General features: G+C 38.0%; 1 protein-coding gene across 6 annotated transcripts in view; it reads right to left on the bottom strand.

The window, feature by feature from the left end:
• NLGN1 (neuroligin 1) overlaps window positions 1-5,995 on the bottom strand; it is an 876,196-nt gene extending 870,201 nt beyond the window's left edge. Inside the window, exon 1 of one of the 6 annotated variants that reach the window (XM_021071182.1) lies at window positions 5,219-5,995. The gene's annotated coding sequence lies outside the window, so the exon portion shown is untranslated. Of the gene's footprint in view, window positions 1-3,488; window positions 3,830-3,855; window positions 3,976-5,218 lie in introns of those variants that run through there. The other 5 variants (XM_021071177.1, XM_021071175.1, XM_021071178.1 and 2 more) reach the window with 5 other exon arrangements.

Raw genomic sequence — 24,038 nt, 5'->3', positions numbered from 1 at the left:
AAAACTTTATTGTTTTATTCAAAAGACTGAGGAAGTAGGGTGTTCTCTGTCCAAAAAGAAAAGTTAGGAAGAGTAAGATGCCTCCATTCTGCCCAGTTAGTCTCCAAGTACACTATCATCCGGAGGAAAAATAAAATCATGGTATAATCAAAGTTATTTTATGAATAGTAAGCTCATGAAAAAATGTATCTACCCTCTTTTATTGCTGTTTGTTTTCTTTACTTTTTCACCTTTCCAAAGTATTTAGGTGAATTTTACATATTCATTTATTCTGTCAGAGTGGCATACACTTCTAGTTTCTGACCCCAAATCAGTATCCCCTTCTTCTTTTTTCATAGCTCGATTTTCTTAAAAGTAGCTGTATGCCTTGAAAAACATGTTTCCTAACCTCTAGGTCCCTGAAGTGGTGATCTGATAGAAGTCTACTTGCCAGATGGGGAGACTGTCCACATCATTTAAAAAAAAAAAAAAAAAAGACAAAATACTCAGAGAGAAGGCTTGTTTGGCCCTTTCCTCTCCTGATTTTTCTTTCTTTTCTAAATCTCACAGAGAGTCCTCTACTGTGTATTTAAGCAAAAATCAAACACATCCTCATGACCACTGGAATGCAAAGAAAAAGGGGAAGTAAGAAACAGGGAATTTCCTTTCTTCAGATTCTGGAGTAATCATTCTCAAGTTCCCAATCCAGGATGATGTTACCTCTAAGGGACATTTGGCAATGTCTGGGTTCAGCTGTCATAACTGGGTGAGTGAGTAGGTGAAGTATGTTACTGTCATCTATTAAGTAGAGGCCAGAGATACTGCCAAATATCCTACAATATACAGGATACTTCCCCCCACAACAAAGACAAAGACTTATGAGCCCCAAATAACACTAGTGCCAAAGTTAAGAAAACCTGAACTAGAAAACCCTTTGTTATCTTCCCCTGTTCCCTCCTTCTTTGGGCCTAGAAAGCGGACACCCCAGAGCCACAGTGGTGATCTTAAAACCATATGAAGGAAAGCACTAAAATGACAGATGAAGTCTGATTCCTTGTTAAATGCTTAAGCAACTGTCTTCTGATTTTTTTTATCACATGAGATAATTAAACCCTTATTTGCTGAATCCACTGTTATCCAGATTTTCTGTTGCCTCGCAGTCAAATATATTTCTAAATAATACATTTAATATTCACTTAAGGTCTACTTTATGGTCAGACATGGAGTTAAGCATTCTGAATAAAATGATAAACCAGGTAAGGTTTTTGACCTCTGGGAACTTACTCTCTGGTAAGGTAGCCAACCATCAGCAAGGTGTGCTACTCCTAGTCAGAACAACATGCTGTGGGAGCTCAGAGTAACAATGTAGGAAGGAAGCACGGTGATGGAGGAAAAACTGCTCTAAGGAAATAAAATGTTTTCCCATCCTAGAGTTGGGGTATACATGTTAGGTTGGGGGAGATGGGTGGGACTGTGAATAAAGATTCACATAAAAAAACCACAGAAGCTTAAAATGCCAAGTAGTATTGGGGCATTGGTAAGGAAGAGTCACATGAATGGAATAAAGAATAAATTGGGGAGGAGTTCCAGGTGGAAGGCGTTTTACTCTAAAAAGGGAAGTTGGGGAGTAAATTGTGAGAAGAATTGAAGGCCCTTAGAATTCTGGACATTAGCATCTAAGCCATAAGAAGTCACTGTTTATGCTAAAAGATCTGCAAGACCAGACCTGTGTTTTAGGAGAAAAAATAATTTTGGCAAAGTGGACTTGGGTGATTCCATTCACAAATAAAACATATCTGAAAAACCACATGTTTCTATTTACAACCTAATAAGGGGAAAAGAGATATCAAACTTCATTTTAAAGTACTTTAAAATGTAGCAAAAGTGTAGTGTTGAACTGTTGCAGTTTCCAATTTACTGCTAATTCCAACTGTTTTGCTTATAAAAACTACAAATTAGTTTTTGTTAATAATTCCTTTTTGTAAGACTTTAAAAAAAGAATTCTAGAAATAAACTATTACTATGCTTTACTTAAAAAATGTTAGAAATGGTTTGTTTCAACATATGGAAAACCCAGAGAGGTACTTATCAATTATACCTACTATATTAATATTCCCCCCTCAAAAAGTTGTAACATTGGAGCTTAGATTTATATCTGTATTATCTAGTCATAGCTATTTAATTATCCTATAAAAATTGTAACTAACTAAAGGAAATTTGAAAGAAGATATAGATCCTGCCCTCAGATAACCATGTGGAAATAATAAAAGTAGCAGAAAATACACGAATTTCAGGGCTGGAAGAGACTTTAGAAAGTCAGGGAAGTCAGCCAACCATGCAAAGAGTCATCAAGCCTTCAAACACTACCTGCAGCAAATGGAGTTCTCAGCCTACCTCATGAGTGTATATTCCACCCTCAATTTCAAAACAATCCACCATTTATATTTGAAAAAAACGTGTCATATTGAAATATAAAAAATTCACAAAATGAAACCCCACTAAGGAAATAAAAGAGAAGACCAACAGAAAATACTTTGGGGTGGAAGTGGGGAAACTATGGAAAGGAGAGTTGCTTAAGAGGGCTTTTTCTGAAGCCCGCACTGCAGGAACCTTGTACAGTAGGCTGAAAGACTAGCTCCCTCAATTTCTGCTTATGTTAAGAGGATTGGAACGACTAGCTGTAGAATAGCAGGCTTAGAGAAAACAGTTACTTCTTTTAATCAAACCATGTAATCAGAAGGCCTAAGTAATGATTAACTTCCACTTTCTCTCTGTCTCACTCAATCACTCTGCAGAGCAGGTACACTTAGATTCATTCTCTGCCAAGGGCACAGTAAACTAAATGTTTTAGTACTTAACATTTAATATTTTTAAGTATGTGCATGGCCTTTGCTTCTGAGCTCATTTCAAAAAGCTGGTGTTCTGCTAGGTTGCAATGGCTGATTGAAATGCTGAGGCATTTTATATGTTTTACACTCAAACACATGTACCCACACCTTTTCTTAGTGATATTTTTATATCTATGGTCCTACTTATAATTATGCACAATTTTTGAGAAATACGTATAATTATCATTTTCATGTACAGTATGATTAAGCGAAACTAGTCTACTGTAATTTCAGTATAAAAAGAAGAAAAATGAGTATATTAAGTACCGATAAAAAGGCAGAGTAATAGATACAGGGTTAGCTATCTGAATTCATGTTTCTAAATCCTACATGTATCACTATGGTTCTGGAAATTTAAAAAAAATAAATAAATAGTATAGTACCTCTGTGGAGGCCAACTGCTCGTGATTTAGAATAATCACAAATGAATTAAATATTAGACACAGAATTTCCCCTCATCTAACAATCTAACAGCCTTTTTCTGGAATAAATTATCCCCAATAGAAAATCTCAACCTAAATAATTTTAAATTCACTGCAGGTGGCTTTTCATTTCTACTCACAAAGCATTGTACTGGCCCGTCAGGAGCCAACGGGAGAACGTTAGAAATGTTTGCACTACCTTCTCTGCCCGGGGGACTTGACTGCCCCATAATGCATAATCTATTAGCTGTTCATCGCTGCGATCTACAGAGTGACATCTTGACTCGAACCACGCAGATATGAAAACCACTTCGCAGGAAATGTGGGGAAGAGGAACTTTCTCAGCCCTGTCAAACTACAAGGCGGAACCAGCTTCAAAACTAGCCGGAGGGCCTGGGGAGAGAGAGCGAGCCCCGGAGGCTGGCGGCAGCTGCTCTGCGCTCGCCCCGGCCTCAAGCAAGGGTTTTCTCGCGGAGGCGGCATTGTTCCTCCATCTGCTCAGCCTCTGTATTTCACCGGGAAACCCTCCCCGCTCTCTCGCAATCTTTTTCTTATTGCTTTGGTACCTCTCTGCAGATTTCTCGGCTCCTGGTCTCTGTGGTCCCTGGACACCGCTCTAGGGTGAAAGGCTGCAGTGACTGGGGCGCCGCTCTAAGGCGTCGGAGGCGACTGCACCCGTCCGCCCGCCTGAGCTGGGGCGTGCGCGCCTCACTCTTGCTTTCTCCCTTCTCTCCAGGGCTTTCCGGCTTGGACAGGCTCTCCCGGCCTCTTAGCCCTACTCCGGCTCTCCTCCCCCACGCGGTTTCTCCTCGCACGCGTTCCGCGCGCTCGGTGTCGGCCGCGGGGTTGTCGGCGCGCGGACGCGACGCCCCCTGCCCGCAGACCTGGACTCGGGTTGGAAGGGTCAGGGCGCCGCGGGCGGTGGCGGGAGGAGGGGCGAGGGGAGCTGGGGCAGGTGGGAAGCGCGTGGGCCCGCGGGGGCGGCGGGGGTTGGGGGCGGGGAGGGAGTCCGAGAAAAGAGAAGATGCATCTGCTCTGAAAGCGCCAAAGAAGAGAGGACTGACTGATGGAGGGGACACGAACGGAGAAGAGCCGAGGACATCCACGGGGCGGGGAGGCAAAACGGGCAATTTACAAACAGCCAGGGCGAGAGCTGGTGAGCGGAGGAGGAAGGCGGCTGAAAGGAGAAAAGGAAAAATAAGGAACAAGTTCCTATTGCTTCCCAAAAGGTCGAGTCTGAAAAAGCTTCCCCTGCACAGGGAGTTAAACAGGGACTGGTCGCGGTGTAAAGGGTGGATTTGAAAAGGAATTAAGTGTCCTGTAGTTTTCCCTGTACCAGACTCAGCTCCATCTCCCTCAACTCTGGTAAATGACCCTCCAAGTAAATGAACTGGCAGTACGCTGAAACGGAAGCTGAATATCTCCACTGTGGAGTCCTCCTGAGGTGCTGGTTTTTAAATGAAAATAAGCATTTGGGAGGTTCCAAACCCCCAGCGCTAAAGAAACCATCCAGTTCATTAAAGTTCATTATTTTTTATTGCTTTTATTTTCGTCAGAGGAAAGAGGTGAGGGGTTGGGACCAAGGAATGTTGAAAACCACTATCTAGATAGCATTCTTTTTCAAAAAGACAAAAAGGGCTTCCTAAAACAGCTAAATGAGAACTGATAAACTCAGTTACTCGGCTGGAGGAAGAAAGAAAGAAACAGGGAGAAAGGATTCAAACTCTAACAGACGATTACACCTCTCCCCACCCCATCCCGGGCCCAACCCAACGGGATTGCAAAAGGGTTAAGCGTTTTGAGGAAAGAGTCGAGCAGGGTGGGTGAAAGGTGGGGAAGAAGAGGGAAAGGCAGGGAGTAGGAAGTTCTCGGCAATCCCCGGGATTAAGAAAAACGCCGGAGCTAGGCAGACGCAGGAAGCTCCCTTACCTTTCTCTCTAAGCCCCGTTTGCACCTGATCTGCAACCATAAATATTTCGTGATGCTTAGTGTGCAGCCAAACGATGGCCGAATGTTAAACAATTCTTCACTCTCCCTCCCCTTTTTAAAAAACAGGCTTAAAAGAATGTTAATACTGTTCTCGATATCCATCGGCTTCACAACATTCCGCTTTGTCGGGAAGAGACGAAAACCGAGCACTTGGGCACGCGTATATGTATCTATATATTATGCGGTCGATATATAAACATATATACGTTTTCTGCATATAAATCCAAAAAGAAAAGCACCACAGATGCCTCTGAAAGCGTGAGGGAATGGGGAAAAGAAAAACTTGGCAAGCCAAATGTATCCAAAGATTTCGTACCAGGAGCCACCTGCTTCAATATGCAGAATTCCCGAGATTTAGAGGAAGAAAGAAAAAATTTAAAAATAAAATACCCAAAACACACACTTGAAACTGGAAGATGCCTAAGACGCGTGGAAATGGAGAAGATGAGAAGATCTCCCGAGGGTACAGATCCGTCAGCTAAGTGAGCAATCGCCTCCGAAAATCACAGGCGGGGAGGTGGCTGCAGATGCGTCCCCTGCTCTGGTCCCCGCCGCCGCCGCTGCTACCTGTAGACACGCGCACACACACACATACACACACACGCGCACACACGCGCGCACACACACAGCACAACCTCCTCTCCCTCTCCCCCCTCTCTCCCTGGCGTTGCCGGGTGCAGGAGTCTGAATCAAGCTAGACCCATCCTTTCGACCCCATCCTGCCCCCTCAGAGCCAGGATTCCCTCCCCTGCCACTCTCTCTTCTCCCGGTTTATTGCACAGCATTCCTTCCCCTTCATGTCCCCTCCCCCGGGCTGGAGCCACCATCGCAGTGGGGGTGGGCTTCTGGGGACCCGGTCCAGCAGCAGCAGACGTGTAGCTAGTGGTGGTCCCTCCCTTTACAAGTTCCGCCTTACCCCCCTCCCCTCCTCCCGCGGCGACTGAGCATCCTCCTCCCGCAGCACCCGCAGAGCCCGCGGCGGCGGGAGGGGTTAAGAGCCCAGGGCGTCACGTGTGACGTTCACCAAACCACTCCGAGAAGCTTGTGAGTGAACCCGCACGGCCGCTGAGCCGCGAGGCCTCGGACGCAATGAGTTTTTCTGTTCTCGGCGTCATTGTGCTCCCCTTGCAGGCGTTTTTCGGCTGTCTTGGTGACCGAGTGAAGAGTTGGAGGCAACAGCCTTCTCCAGTGCTTTTGCAGTTTTTCCCCCCTTGTTAGGTCCCTTGGCACCAAATTCGCCCCTATTTTCTTTTTTTCACCAGCTAGAGGCAGAGTAAGCCCTGAATTGAAGGGTCGGTTGTAGCCTCCTGTGTGTGTAAATGCAAAGCCACTGCCATGGCCTCTTCCCGCTGGTTGCGCCCACATCTTCTGCCACTGGATAGGTGATTTTTAAAAATTCATCATAGCTAATCAGTGTTGGCTTTTGTGATGGGTGTGACTCACTATACCACATTGTTTACACCTACCCACCTCCTACTGCCTTCTCTGTGTGAATTTTAAATGCAAGTAAAGTTGGGGGACAGGGCCCTCCCAAGAGAACCACTGAATTGATTTTAACATGTAATAACAAAATTCATGAGTAAGAATTTCTAGGAGAAACCAGTGACACTTGGTCTTAAAAAGTGTTTTCTCTTAAAACACTTGCTTCATACTTCTCATTTGCATGCATACTTTAATCTGTAAAATTCAGGTCAAAGAAAGGAACTTTAAAATGACCAACACTTAGAATGCAATAGCCCTGAAGTATTACTCATTAATTAATTAATAATAAGAAACCTAAAGTTCCACAATATATCATCTTCCTTTTTAAAAACAATTTTAAATATATCATTCCTTCTGTTTAAAAGGAATTCAGTACATTTTCCTGACATAGTTTTAGAATTTAGTATATCTTGTCATCCCACAAAGTCCACTTTTTTTTTAATGTAACCTTTAGGTGACGTGTTGACAAATAGATTTCGCTAAATTCTCCCAGAAAAGTGAAATTTTGTTCAACTAAAATATCTATCTGATTCTTGGTGACAGTTCTTCCCTACCAAGTTTGTCTAAATCCTAAATCCTGTGAAAAGTCTGGAATCTGGAGAGTTCTCTGGAATTTTCCCAGAAAAGATGAGAGATAAGTGTCTATTCCAAGATCAATGGAAGTACCTGACTGAATCCTTTCACTCTTGGTAGGACTACACAATTAAGGTAATCTGAGAGAGTATCATTATGACAAATGCAGAGTCACACTTTTAAAAAAGAAATAAAGATGATTTGATAAGTAGTCCACTGTAATTTACATAGAGTGTAAAGTTCTGTATACTCTCTTGCTTCCCAGAGCTGTGTGTACCATATTCTAAATGAACCCACTGAGGTTAATATCAGAAACCTAAAGGAAATGACAGAATATTTTTTTCAGTTTTAAAACTTGGTATTTATAGTATAGATTAATTCTAAATAGGTTCTATTGTGTTTTTTCATTATTCTTTTCAGAGCTAAACTTTATCAGTTGGGCACTATTACCTCATTTTATGAGTTAGTCTTTAAAAAAAGCGCAAGAATTTTAACACAATAGAATTGTCACACAAATAGAATTTATCACAATCTGTACATACAGGCAAATGAACCACATTTTCTTGCTTATTTTTCTCTACTTTTCCAGTCAAACCCCCTGAGGGAGATAAATCCATACCATACCATTTGATGGCACAAGCAATTAAAAAGCAAGAAATTTAGCTTCTGCCCCCTTTATTGGTATGCAGTTAAGAGCTGGAACTCTAAAATCAGATTGCCTGGTCTGAATCCTAGATCTCCACTCAAAACATTCTTGCCTGTACATGTTAGCTAATCTCTCTAAACCTCAGATTCTACCTCTGCAAACTGCAGATAATAAAAGTACCTACTTTGTAGGAATTTTGGGAGGATTATCCAAAATAATGCATGTAAAGCACCTGACACGTGAGTAAGTAATTTTTCAGGATTCACTCCATTTTTAGTATCTATATGCTGTGTTTCCTCTTCTGATTCAAACATCAATATGTAGGTGGTCATATTTGGACTTAGTGTTAAAAACTAATCATGAAATTTTGCATGCTTGCATGCATGGTATCTATAACATGAAAATCATTAGTGATTAATGAATCCCTAGGCCCTTCTCTTTTCCTTAGAGTGCTAAATCTGTCTTTTACTAGCTAATATCAGTATAAGTGATCACATTCATTGTGGATGAGATGGAAAAGAAAATGTTAAACACATGAATAGGTGCTGAAGGCATAAATAAAATGTAGAAAATTGGATTCACTTCACACTGTTGATCATGTGGTCTTCCAGGTTGGGATATTAACCATGTTGGAGTTTATGGCCTTTTACCACATTAGATACTTCTTGGAGTGAATACTGGAATTCTCTGTAAAGTTAATTATAAATAAAACCCTTATGAAATGTGCCCAAACACATCTGCTCATCTGTAGATTTTGAAGATCTTAATGTGAGACATGTAAAATATTAGCATTTTCTGTAAATATAGGTTCAAATGAGACTATTGTGTTGAATGAGAGTGGGGGAAAAATCACTAGAAGAGCAATGAAGTCAACCTAAGTATATGTTTATTACTTAATTGTTATGATGGTAAAATTTCCTTTCCCAGAAGTAAAAATGAAAATATTGGAAAAGGAATTTAGGCTTGAGGATGAACATTACATAGTATTTTCAGACACCTGCATACATTAGTATGTAGACTCAGTTTGCTTTCAGTCCAGAAAGTCATTAAGTGGGAAGACTTTTTCCCCAGTAATTATATATATAAAGAAAATTAAATGGCGTATTCTCCTATAAGTAAAGAAAAAGCAAGAGTATTACTTATTCTTTGGAAAAGCCCAAGACTCACAGCAGGGGGTTAGCACTTTTTTTTTTCTTTTTCAAGGGGCTTTGAAAGAAAAAGTACTAATGAAATGCTATGCTTAGATGAAATTTTACTCAACCTTTCTCATAAATCATGTGTATTTTACATAAAATGAATTAAATATAAATAACATGCTGAGAAAAGAGTTATAGTGGCAATGAGAGTTCACATTTCAGCTCTGAGAGAAATAAAAGATAGAGCCTCATCATCTGTCAAGTTGTGGCATTCCAAGGTAGACCACCTGCCCAATTTCCTGGCAATAATTTTTATTGTAACCTGTACAAAAGATATAGATATTATTAATATAGAAAATATAGATCATGACTTTTAGAATTATCAGCATAGTCTGATAGTGTTTAGTAACCATTTGGCTACAGTCCACCAGGTCCCTAATTCTAGTCTATCTGCAAACTCCTTTCCCATCGCCACACAGTGTGTATAGCATGGCCAAATCTTTTTATCTAGCCCTTGCCAAGTCAAACCATTCTTGAAAATGCTTAATAAACCTGTATCTCCCATCATGTGAAATATAAACTTCTTTTCCTGAATATCCAAATCTAACATACTCTCAATCCCACACATCTTTATTCAGTTTTCTTTCCCATTACTTCTCTTCCTAATCTCTATCTTTCTTCCCAAAGAAAAAAAAATTGCTAATCTTCAAGGATTAGAAGCCTAATGATTTCTTCTTTTGGGTTTTCCAACTCACCATCCCTACCTATTGAAAACTTATACTACATAAAAAAAAAAAAAAATCCCCTCAGTCAGAAATCATTTTCCCTTATTTACTATGAATATAACTAATGGAAACCTCCCATAATGCAACTGCACAGTCTTTTATGGGTTGCCATTACATCTAGATAGTATGTTTCTCTTAACTTGTTTACAGTATACCAATCTATCACCCACGACCTTCCATTTACCATTTCCACTTCTCACGGCTCTCTTCCTCCTACAGGCTCTGTGACTCGCTCCCTCATTCACTGAGGTCTTTGCTCAGATGTCACTTTCAAAAGATGTCTTCACTGACTCAACTATCTAAAATAGCATTTTTCTCCTCGCTTATTCCCTGTCTTCTTAACTTCTTATATACTAATTATACCCTGATTATATTTATACGTTTATTTGCTTCTCCTCACAAGAAGGTGAGTGCCATGAAATCAGGAGTATAGTCTGTATGGTTTACTGCCACATAACAATCACCTAGAGGTATGCCTAACTCATCATGGTGGTCTGTAAAATCATTGAACAAAGCAGTGAATGAATGATTGCAATCAATTTTATTCACAAATAGCAATTTGGGGGCCATGATTAAAGACTTTCTCTGACTTCAGCCAACAATTGAACATAAAGGCATAGGTACTTGCTCAGATATTCTTGAAAGTTGTATTTTTAAAATATATATCTTAAAGAATATTAGAGCCATAATTAAAGGACACAGGACCCTGCTTTCTTGAGATAATGTTTAGAATGGGCATTAGTATCTCCATATGTGTTCATAAAACAGAGATACTATACTTCCAATGATAGCCTGTTCCTTTCAGAGCCAATGGTACTTTATTACATAAGACTTTAATATTTGCTCATTTTCCAGATTTTCACTATTTTAAATTAAATAGTGTATCTAGGTAATTGTCCTTTTTTGTAAGTACTAAAATCTTCTTGTTGTTATTACTTAGAAACTTGAAATTTATAGAAGCAGTTATAAAACCCTAAAATCACATTTGTAATACACTGTGTAGTTAGTTCTTAAATAAGTTAAGATTGCTTTGTATTATTCAGTAAATGAACTCTCACTCACCAATCTTTTGAGTGCCTATCTGTACCTACTATTTCATTACTGAAGGATAAGAAGAAGTATAAGATGTGGTGCCTTCCCACTTGTAGTGCACAGTATCTCTGAGGTAGGATCTTACCTAGACAATATGATGCCCTCATGCACAATACAAAATGACTTTCCAGAGAAGGCCATTCTGAGCACAGGAGCAACACATACAAAGGCATGAGCCCATAAGTGCAAAATGTGTTATTCAAGTCAAACAGTTTGGTTTAGCAAGGGAGACATATGGAGAAGTAGCAAAAAGTATTGTGTGTAAGCAGGGAGGGTCAGATAATGAGGGGACCTATGTGTCAGGCAATGAAGTTTGGACCTGACCCTTAGGCAGCATGAGTCATGGGACCCTTAGGCAACAAAATCATGTGATCATATTTATCTTTTAGAAAAGTCTATCTGTGATAGCGTGGGGAATGGATTTGGAAGAAGTGGTAAAACCAAAGATAGGGAAACAAGTTATGAAATTATTATCATAGTATACAAAAGAGGTGGGGTGTCTCCATTATGTAGGAACAACAACAATAATAACGATAACAAATGAAATTAAGAACAGTGTGTTAACACAAAAAAAAAAAACCTGGGAACCTGAGAATAAGCTTAAAAGATTTTTGAGAAGGAGCAACTGGATGAATGGTACTGTCCATCATATCTTTATGAAGTAGGAATTTTTAGTATATCTATTTCATAGGTGGAAAATCTAAGATTCAGGGGTAAAGTTACTAGATCCAAGGCAAAACAGTTTAAATTTGAAGCTATATCCTCTGATTCTAAGTACAGTTAACTTACCACTATTACATATTATCCTCCTGAACAGAAAAGGAATGAACAGTTGTTACAATATGGCTTTCAAATACAACAAGTTGGTCAAGTTTATATTTAATATGAGTTCAGGAAAAATCTACATGAGCTGGAGATCACTGGCAAATGTGTAAAGTTTAGGTATGCTGTGTTGTTACCTAAAAGAAATTTAGCATGTTTAATGCCAAGAATTGCCCACAACTTCAGCAAGCATAGAGGAGACAGGGAGAATGAGAAAGAGATAAAGAGAGAGAGGAAAGAAGAAAGGTTGAGAGAGAAGCAATCCAAGCTGCAGCTAGAAAAAGATCAGTTGAGGACTGTGTTTTTAGGGGATCTTATAGGATCAATTTGACTTAAATATGTGTAGGAAAAGATAAAGAGTTAATAGACTGAATAAATTTATATTCTAGGTTGACATTAGTATTTTTAAGAAATATGAAGAACTGGCTTCTGCTAATGGCTATGTAGGACCTTTTTAGACTGGCCTTCCTGAAGGTAACAACTATAAACTCGGAGATAACACAAAAAAGCAGTTACACAAAGGCACTTTATAGAAAGCTGAAGAAGGCAGACTTTTGTATCTATATACAGAGGAGAGTTTTGCAGAATGAGTTCTCATATTTGCAGCTGTTTTTCCTGGAGCAAGGAGTGGTCAGTGTGGTGGGAAGACCAGTGATTCCTTGATTTGGGGAATCAGAAGATTGAGTCCGGGGGAAACTCATAAAGAGGAGGGATCTGAGGAAAAAGAATATAGACATAACGGGGATTCTCAAATTATATCTATATCTTTGATTGACTCCTGAACCCACACACATGTAAAATTGATCATTAACAGTTCAATTAAAGAAAGCAGATCTGAATTAGTTTTAGAACCATTGCCCAGTTTGCAGCTGGAATCTAACCAAGATAATTTTTTGCTAAAATAAAAGAAACAATACTCTTTGGAGGAAAAATAATAGAATTCAGAGTCTCCACAACTTCATATTCTTTTTTTTTTTTTTTTGTCTTTTGTCTTTTGTTGTTGTTGCTGCTATTTCTTGGGCCACTCCCATGGCATATGGAGGTTCCCAGGCTAGGGGTTGAATCGGAGCTGTAGCCACCGGCCTACGCCAGAGCCACAGCAACGCGGGATCCCAGCCGTGTCTGCAACCTACACCACAGCTCACAGCAACGCCGGATCATTAACCCACTGAGGAAGGGCAGGGACCGAACCCGCAACCTCATGGTTCCTAGTCGGATTCGTTAACCACTGCGCCACGACGGGAACTCTAACAACTTCATATTCTTAATGTTTAGAATATAATCCAAAGTTCACTGACATCTAAAAATTAGGAAAATATAATGAGTTCTCAAGAAAAAAAAGGAAAATCAGTTGAGACCAATCTCTAGATAATAAACATTTTGGAATGAGCCAACTGGAATTTTAAAACAGAAGTTATAACTATCTTAAATGAAGTAGAAGAAAGTAATCTTGCAGTACATTACAAAAAATAGTGGGGGAATTTAACACCCCACTCACATCAGTAGCTAGATTATCCAACAGAAAATCAATAAAAAAATGACATGCTATATCAGATAGAATTAATTGATACTGTAGAACATTCCATCCCAAAGCAGCAGAACATACATTTTGCTTAAGTGCACATGGAACATTCTCCGGCATAGCTCACATCTTGGGCCACAGATCAAGCCTTGGTAAATTTTTAAAAATTGAAATTATTTCAAGCATTTTCTCCTACTTCAATTTTATGACACTAGAAATTAACTATAATAAAAAACAAAACAAAACAGCAAAAAACACAAATTCCTGAAGCTAAATGATATGCTGCTAAACAACCAATGGATCATTGAAGAAATCAAAGAGAAAATCAGAAGATACTCAGAGACAAATGGCAAGAAAATACAAGAATCCAAAACCTCTGGGACACAGCAAAAGCAGTTCTGAGAGGTAAGTTTATAGCAATACAATCTTATATCAGGAAACAAGAAAAATCTCAAATAAACAACCTAACTTTACACATAAAACATCTAAAGAAGGAAGAACAGACAAAGCCCCAAATTAGTAGAAGGAAAGAAATCATAAAGATCAGAGAAGAAATAAATGAAGTAGAGATAGAGAAAACATAGAGAAGATCAACAAAACTAAAAGGTGGTTCTGTGAAAAGATCAACAAAATTAATAAACCTTTAATGAGATTCATCAATAAAAAAGGGAGAGGGTTCAAATAAATAAAATTAAAAATGAAAAAGGAGAAGTTACAACTGACTGCACAGAAATACAAAGGATCACAAGAGACCACTATAAGCAACTACATGGCAAAAAAATGTACATTCTAGAAGAAATGGACAGATTCTTACAAAGGTACAGCCCATGAAGAATGAACCAGGAAGAAACAAAAAATATGAATAGAATGATTACAAGTACTGAAACTGAAAATATGATTTAAAACCTTCCAAAAAACAAAAGCCCAGGACCTGACGGCTATACAGGCAAATTCTATCAAATATGCAGAGATGAGTTAATGCCTACTCTTCTGAAACTCTTTCAAAAAACTGCAGAGAAGAAATACCCCCAAGTTCATGCTATGGGGCCACAATCACCCTCATATCAAAACAATACAAAGATACCAACAAAAAACAGAGAAAATACAGGCCAATATCACTAATGAACATAGATGCAAAAATCCTCAATAAAATAATAGTACATCAAAACCAACTACATATTAAAAGGCTCATTACACCATGATCAAGTGGGATTTATCCCAGGGATGCAAGGATTCGTCAATATCTGCAAATCAATCAGTGTAATAAACCACATCAACAAACTGAAAAAGAAAAACCATATGATCATCTCAATAGACACAGAAAAAGCTTTTGACAAAATGCAAAACACATTTCTGATAAAAACTCCCAGAATCTACCTCAACATAATAAAAGCCATATATGATAAAACCACAACTAATATTATTCTCTATGGTAAAAATTGAAAGCATTCAGGAAGAAGACAAGGATGTCCACTTTCACCACTGTTTATTCAACACAGTTTTGGAAATCCTAGCCATGGCAATCAGAGATGAAAAAGAAATAAAGGGAATCCAAATGGGAAAGAAAAAAGTAAAGCTATCCCTGTTTGCAGATGACATGATACTATACTTAGAAAATCCTAAAGACAGGATGAGGAAACTGTTAGAGCTCATCAATGAATTTGGTAAAGTTGCAGGATACAAAATTAATACACAGAAATCAATTGCACTTCTATATACTAACAATGAAAAATCAGAAAGAGAAATTAGTGAAATATTCCCATCTACCATCGTATCAAAAAGAATAAAATACCTAGGAATAAACCTATCGAAAAGAGACAAAACTGCACTCTGAAAAATGTGACACTGATGAAAGAAATAAAAGATGACACAAACAGATGGAAAGATTTACCATGCTCTTGGATTAGAAGAAACAATATTGTCAAAATGATTATACTACCCAAGGCAATCTACAGATTCAATGGCATCCCTATCAAATTACTAATGAGATTCTTCACAGAACTAGAACAGAATATTTAAAAATGTGTATGCAGACACAGAAGACCCTGACTAGCCAAAGCAATATTGAAAAAGAAAAACAGAAGTGGAGGAATCAGGCTTTCTGACTTCAGGCTATACTACAAAGCTACTGTCATCAAAACATTATGGTACTGGTACAAAAACAGAAATATAGATCAATGCAACAGGATATAAAGCCCAGAAATAAACCCAAGCACGTATGGTCAACTAATTGATTACAAAGAAGGAAAGACTATATGGTTGAGGAAGGATAAGACAGTATCTTCAATAAGTGGTGCTGGAAAAACTTGACAGCTACCTGTAAAAGAATGAAATTAGAAAATTCTCTAACACTACACACAAAAAATAAACTCACAACGGATAAAAGATCTAAATGTAAGGCCAGATACTATAAAACTCCTAGAGGAAAAACAGGCATAATGCTTTTTGACATAAATCACAGCAACATCTTGTTTGATCCACCTCGTAGAATAATGACAACAAAAACAAAAATAAACTGGTTCACCTAATTAAACTCAAAAATTTTTGCATAGCAAAGGAAACCATTAAAAAATGAAAAGACAATCCACAGAATGGGGGCAAATCTTTCCAAATGATGCAACTGACAAGGGCCTAATCTCCAAAAAATACAAACAACCCATGCAACTCAACAACTACAAAAACAAATAACCAATTGAAAAATGGCAGAAGACCTAAGTAGACAATTCTCCAAAGAAGATATACAGATGGCCAGTGTGTACATAAAATGCTCAATATCACTAATTGTTAGAGAAATGCAGATCAAAACTACAGTGCTGTATTACTTGCACTGGTCAGAATATAACAATTCTACAAATAACAAATACCTTAGAGGGTGTGGAGAAAGGGGAATCTACCTTCACTGTTGGTGGTTATGTAAACTGGTACAACCACTGTGGAAAACAGCATGGAGTGTTTTTAGAAAACTAAATATAGAACTACCATATGATCCAGGAATCCCACTCCTGGGCATATATCTAGACAAAACTTTCATTGGAAAAGATACATGAACCTTTATGTTCAAAATTGCAGCAGTATTCACAATAGCCAAGACATGTAAGCAACATAAATGTCCATCGACAGAAGAACATATTAAGAAGATGTGGTACATATATACAATGGAATACCACTTAGCTATAAAAAGAATGAAATAATGCCATTCTCAGCAACTAGAGATTCTCATACTAAGTGAAGTCAAGTCAGAAAGAGAAACTATATCACTTATATGTGGAATCTAAAATATGGCACAAATGAACCTATCTACAAATCAGAAACAGATCCATAGAGCAGACTTGTGGTTGCCAAGTGGGTGGGGGCAAGGAGGGGTGGGCAGGAGTGGGGTGGCCAGGAATTTTGGGTTTGGTAGATGGAAAGTACTACATTTAGAATGGATAAGCAATGAGGTCCTACTATAAACACAGGGAACTATATCCAAACACTTGGGATAGAACATGATGGAAGATAGTATGAGAAAAAGAATATATATATATATATGACTGGGTTGCTATGCTGTATAGCAGAAATTGACATAACACTGTAAATCAACTATAATACAAATAAAAATTAAAAAATAGGAAATTTAAACAGAAAAATTTAAATAATAAAAACAACCAAAGGCTATTCTAGAACTGAAAAATACTATATATGAAATTAAAAATTCACTGGCTGATCTTAAAAATGAAATGATGGAGCTGTCTGAGGCAAGAGAACTCTTGTCTCATACAATCAGGGATCTATTATTCAATGTAAAGAACAAAGAAAATAGAAAGAAAATAAAAATAAACAGACAATATAATGCAGTCCCAGAAGGAGAAGAACAGTAAGGGGGCCAAGGCATATTTAAAGACTAAATATTTCCTGCAGCTTTCATATATTGCTGTTGATATGGCAAATGGTGCATATACTTCGGAACGTTGTTTAGTGATTTCTTTTTTTTTTTTTTTTTTTTTTGTCTTTTGTTGTTGTTGTTGTTGTTGCTATTTCTTGGGCCGCTCCCATGGCATATGGAGGTTCCCAGGCTAGGGGTCGAATCGGAGCTGTAGCCACCGGCCTACGCCAGAGCCACAGCAACGCGGGATCCCAGCCGTGTCTGCAACCTACACCACAGCTCACAGCAACGCCGGATCGTTAACCCACTGAGCAAGGGCAGGGACCAAACCCTCAACCTCATGGTTCCTAGTCGGATTCGTTAACCACTGCGCCACGATGGGAACTCCTGTTTAGTGATTTCTTATGACAATAAACATATATATGCCAGGATATGTGTTATGACCCAGCAATTCTGCTTATAAGTATTTATTACAAGAAATGAACATATAGGTCTACACAAAGGTGTGTATATGCAAATTTTAATAGTAACAGTTTTCATAATGGCCCCAATCTGGAAACACATTCACTAAATGTTCATTAACTGGTGAATGGGTGAACAAGTTGTGTTATATAAATACACTTGGGAAAATACTCAGTGACAAAAAAAGAACATAATCTCAAAAACATTATGCTAAGTGAAAGAAATCCAACACAAAAGACTACTTTCTTCATGATTCCATTGACATGAAATCCCAGAAAATGTAAAACTATAGTAATAGAATGAAGATAATTGATTGCCTACGACCAGGGTTGGGTAGTCAATCAATGGCAAAGAGTCATGAGGGAACTTGTGAGACTAGTGGAATTATATTGTATCTTAACCATAGTTGTGGTTCTAAGCCCATACACAATTGTCAGTATTCAGCAAACTCTATACTTAAAACGGATGAAATTTATTGTATGTAAATTATACCCCAGTAGAACCAAATAAAAATGAATTGGTTTGTAGTTGAAAATCTAATATGAAATCTTATGGAAGGTCTTGCACATGAAGCAAAGGAACTTGTACCCAGTGTGGTTTGCAATAGGGAAAAATAAATTCTTTTTTATTAAAATATTCATGCTTTACAAAGATTAACAGCAGAATACATGACAGTCTAAAAGAGAAAGTAATATGGGCTAAGAAACCTGTCCAAGTTATCAGGTCAGACTTTACATGGTAGCAACTGGGATGGAAAGGAAAGAATGCATCTGAAGCATTTCAAAGGAAGAAACTAGTTGTTAGGAATATGATTTATTAATAAAAGAAAAAATTGAAAATACTGCTTATAAGTGTAAAAGTCATGAAAGCATTCACTCAAAATACTTTATAAGTGTCTACTCATTGGGAGAGAGTGAGAAATTACCCTTTTCACTTTTTACACTAGATAGCTACCCCACATTGAGCATTTACTCTCTTTCTGTCACTCCCCATTGATTATCTTTCTTAATCCTCACAACTAAACTATGAGGTAGATTTACTAACCCCATTTTATAGATAAGGAAACTGAAGCCCTATGGTAAAGTGAACTATTCAAGATCACCCAACTAAAACACTGTAAAGCTGGATTCAAATTAAACTCTGGCACAAAGCCCATTCTTTCTAGCCCTAGTCTATAGTGAAATAATGAATTAGAATCATTACACACTATAATAAAAACAAGGAAAATACAAACTGAGAAAGAGCCATTGAATGCAGCAACAATTTTTTGGCAAAAGGTTTGAGTAGAAGAAACAGGGGAAGACCACTGGAGTTAAGACTAATAAGAGAATGGGTGAATAGACAGCTGATGTAACTTTATCTGACACTTTTCTTAAAATCTTCAATAGTCTTCCATCCTTAGTGTAAAAACACAAACCTTTCAACATCCTCCACTCCCCTTATCATGCAACTGACAGAAACTCAAGTCCACTAAGTAAAATAGCCCAACTCCTAAAAAGCAAAACCACAATTTATTGGGTTATATGGCTAAGAAGTTCAGGGTTCACTGAGCTCTTACATGACTGTATTCAGAGACTTAACTGTGGTCATTAAGTTTTTGTCTTTCTCTTTGTTTCATTCCTTGACTTGCTACAGCTTTATTAGCAGGCAGACTCTCTTCATATCTGGGGCTGTGCCTGTCATATCTATGCCTATCAGCAACTCCAGATAAGCCCTTTCAGCCTAGCATCCCCAGGGAAAATTACCTTGTTAACTCTAGAAAAGAAACCATACGGAGGACTTTAAATAATTTGCTTGAATCACGAACTTTTTTCTGTGACCATAGATGGAGCTAATTTGCTATACAAAGCGCAGGACACATGATACCCCTACACCAGGTAAGGGAGCCTACAAATTCTTGCACATACAGTGGAGGCTGATATAGGAAAGGACTGGGATGGTTATCAGAAGAGAGGTGCAAAAGCTTTCTGGGCAGAATTAAACTACAGCCATAATAATAATTTACCATGTGCTGCTCCCAATTTTTCTTCTATGAGCTCCTTTCCAGATCCTTCTACCTAGCAAAAGTGGATTAGATGTTGTGAAACTACATTTCATGCTTGCCCATCTCTGAGCCTTTGTTCAATTTGTTTATGCTACTTTGATTTGCTTCTCTAAACCTATCTGATAAAATGTAAATTTTAGAAGTAATGCTTTGCATGTATTTGGTGCTTAATGAATGTTCATTGAAGGGAATTGTCTAACTCATTAGACATTCTGGAGACAAGACTATACCCCTCAAAGAGCTTTCAATTAGAAGGTTAGAGAAAACATACATAGAAATAACCAAAGTACAAAATGAAACAATGCAGGTAAATTAAAAAGAGTAATAGGGATTCAGAGAAGGAAAGGATCAAAAATATCTCAGAAGACAGGGAAATGGACTTCAGAAAAGTGTTCATTAACTAAAAAGTGTTAAAAAAAAGTATTTGTTAAGGAGGAAATATTTGATTTGGCTCTTAAAAGTCATTAAAATTGGAGTTCCCATTGTGGCTCAGCAGTAATGAACTTGACTAGTATCCATGAGGATGCAGGTTTGATCCCTGGCCTCAGTCAGTGGGTTAAGTATCTAGTGTTGCCATGAGCTGTGGTGTAGGTCACAGATGCAGCTAGGAGCCCATGTGGCTGTACCTGTGGCATAGTCCAGCAGCTGCAGCTCTAGCATGGGAACTTCCATATACTGCAGGTGGAGCCCTAAAAAAGCACGAAGGCAAAAAAAAAAAAAAAAGTTGAAATTGAATATGAATTTCTTTTGAATGAATAGATGAACAAATGAATGAACTGATATAAATTAAAAAACAGATAAAGTGCATGTTCATTGCAGCACTATTCATAATAGCCAAGACATGGAAACAACTCAAATGTCCATAGACAGACTATTGGATTAGGAAGATGTGGTATATATACACAATGGAATACTACTCAGTCATAAAAAAGAACAAAATAATGCCATTTGCAGTAACTTGGATGGAACTAGAGACTCTCATACTGAGTGAAGTTAGGTCAGAAAGAGAAAAACAAATACCATATGATATCACTTATATCTGGAATGTAATATATGGCACAAATGAAACTTTCTACAGAAAAGAAAATCATGGACTTGGAAAAGAGACTTGTGGTTACCAAGGGGGAGGGAGTGGGAGTAGGATGGATTGGGAGCTTGGGGTTAATAGATGCAGACTATTGCCTTTGGAATGGATTAGCAATGAGATCCTGCTGTATACCACAAGGAAATTATGTCTAGTCACTTGGTTGGAGCATGATAATGTGAGAAAAATAATGTATATGTGTATATGTAACTGGGTCACCATGCTGTACAGTAGAAAAAAATGTATTGAGGTAAGAAAAAAAAATCTTCATACTTAAGAAACAAAAAAAGATAAAGCATAAAAAATTTAGATCGTCCATAAAAGAAGCAAGATTAGGTTTTAAACTCTAAAAGGTAGTGGAGTCAAGAAAAGATAAATTTTCTTTTCTTTTTTTTTTTTTAATTTGGACAACTGAGCTTGTTTGAAGAAACAAAATACAAAATGGGATATACTAAGTTTATTAAGGAAAAAAAGCAAATAAATGTAAGATTTAGGTCCAGAAAAGATGAGGAGCATGAGAGTCAGAAAAATAGAGTGTTAACGCCAATCTTCTAAGAAAAAATCTTAAATAGATTTAGGAAACAAACAAATAAACAAACACAACTACTATAGGAAAATGCTTTTTGCTTTTTAGGGTAACACCTGTGGCATATGGAAGCTCCCAGGCAAGGGGTGGAATTGGAACTACAGCTGCTGGCCTACTCCACAGCCACAGCAATGTGGGATCCAAGCCATGTCTGCAACCTACACCACAGCTCACAGCAAAGCCAGATCCTTAACCCACTGAGCGAAGCCAGGGATCTAACCCACATCCTCATGGATGCTAGTCAGTTCTGTTAACCCTGAGCCACAATGGGAACTTCCATAAAATGCCTTTCCTTAAATTTAAAATAGCAAAGATTGGTTCAGAGTGGATTATCCATTATAACCGTGTTTTGTTTTAAATATGCTCAATTATAATTTATGAACTACATTAAAGTAACAAAATACCTCCTCATACAATATCGAGTGCCTGTTTCTTAACAATCTACTTCAGCCAAAAGTATAAAAGTGTTCTTCCAGTCATTTATATATAAAGAGAGGTGTTAAGTGTCCCTTACAGTATTGGGAAATCAATATAAATATTTAATGCAAAGGAAACAAGAGATGATTTAAGTATCTTAGAATTTAAGTTGGAGATAATTGCCCTCTCACATTTCTTTCTCATTTTCTCTTTTTCAGAGAAATAAAAGTACCATATTTGATACCTAAAATAATAATTACAATTTTTAAATTCATGAACCAGATTGCAAGCCTAAAGTAGCAGTTTCATATTCTTAGTGCTCTCATTATGGAAAATGTATTAGAAGAACTCTCTATTTGTGATGTAATTATGAAGAGGAACATTTTAGGTTTTACCTTAAACTCATATTCTTATGTGCTAAGATTTCTGTTTATTTACAGAGCAGCCATTTAGAGCTATAACTGAAGCATTTTGATCACTAGAAGATGGTAGGTATTTGTTCCTACAGGTACTGGGAGGTAATGTAAAGTCTAGAAATTTTCTCTTATAATAATCATATATGAAGGGAGGAATAGGAAAATGTGACTCTAAACTTGTTAGATTAGATGAGTAATGTGCACTGACAAGTCATTTCATCACTCTGGGCCATACCTCATTTTTGCAGAGACCAGAAATATCTCCTTCCTCCTTTAACCTGTGAAGAATTTCAGACGTCCCTCTCTATATGTTCATAACAAAATGCAATATACAGAGGGGTAGGGGATGTGGAAACAATGCATTTCCCTGAGTTACATTAAGGGTTTCTTTCTCAGCTCATCTGCTACTCATCTTCAAGCTCCTTGCCTGGTTGTCAGATTCGATGATGTGCATCCTTGCACTCTCCAGTTCTTACTTACTTCACTGTTTTCTCCTTATTTTCTTCCTTCCTTTCTATGACTTCCTTCCCTTCATCTTTTCCAACTCAATACTATCAAGACCAAAACAATGGAGTTCAGGAGTTCCCACTGTGGCTCAGTGGAAAGTAACCCTACTAGTATCCATGAGGAGGCGAGTTTGATCCCTGGCCCCTCTCAGGGGGTTAAGGATCCAGCATTGCCAGTGATCTATGGTGTAGGTCACAGAAATGGGTTGGATCTGGATCTGGCATTGCTATGGCTATGGAATAGGCTGGCACCTGCAGCTCCTCTAGCCTGGGAACTTCAATATGCCACACCAGCAGCCCTAAAAAAAAATGGACTTCAACTCTAATATCCCCTTTTCCATGAAACCTCCTCACTCCCTCTCACTCAAAGATGGAAGTAGCACTTTTTCTTCTGAACTTCTCTGGCATTTTATCTGAAATACCCTTGTTACAGGCATCATCATTTGACTCATTAAATTTTTATGCTTTTCTTGTTTACCCGATTTGAAAAAATGGTTTAGAAAGGGTTTGTCTTTTTTATGACATTTGTCAGAGTATCTGGCCTATAAGCTATCTTGCACATGTAAATACTTCATAAACATTTGTGAATAAATATATAAATGAATGAAAAAATAAACATGTTATAAAGAACCATTAAGAGATTATCCTAGTCATTCAGCAATGTTCTCACCGTTCATTCCAGTATGAAGGTGATATGCAATAGGCTGGTGGCAGTGGAAATGGATGTAAGTAGGAAATTATGAAAGTCATTCCTGAGCTAGAATTAGTAGGGCATGGCAAAGTGAGGGGTAGGGAGTATTTAAGATTATTTCCAGATTTCCTGCTTGAGGAAATGAGTAGCTGACTGTACAATTTTGAAGAAATAGCAGCTTAGGGGAGAAAAATAATTCATCCTATTTGTATATGTTGAATTTTAAGTGCTTCTGAGATCCAAGCAGAAAACCCAAATAGGACTGACAATGGATCTAGAGGGAGAGTAGTATGGATATATTTGTGAGGCTTGTCAGTACATGGGTGGTAGTTAAATCTGTATGAGTGACTGGGAGAGGTTATCAGGGACAGCTTGTAAACAGGGAATAGAAAGGACCTAGAATTAAAAGAACAGCAGAATTTCAGGGTTTAGGTAAAAAAGGAATCTGTGGAGAATGAGCAAAAAAGTGTCAAATACTAATGAGAAGGATCAGAAAAAGAACTGCAAAGTGTCCAGCAGGGACATGGGTGGCCTCCATGGAGAGAGTTCCTGCGGAGCATTCAGAGTAGATGCCAGACAGAAGTGTGTTTATTAGGGAGAGGAGAGGAAATGAAAATAGCAGTGTGGCAAA

Source organism: Sus scrofa, chromosome 13 (genome assembly GCF_000003025.6).
Source record: "Sus scrofa isolate TJ Tabasco breed Duroc chromosome 13, Sscrofa11.1, whole genome shotgun sequence".
Taxonomy (NCBI): domain Eukaryota; kingdom Metazoa; phylum Chordata; class Mammalia; order Artiodactyla; family Suidae; genus Sus; species Sus scrofa.
The sequence above is the reverse complement of the archived record's forward strand: the minus strand, read 5'-3'. Positions and strand labels throughout refer to the sequence as shown.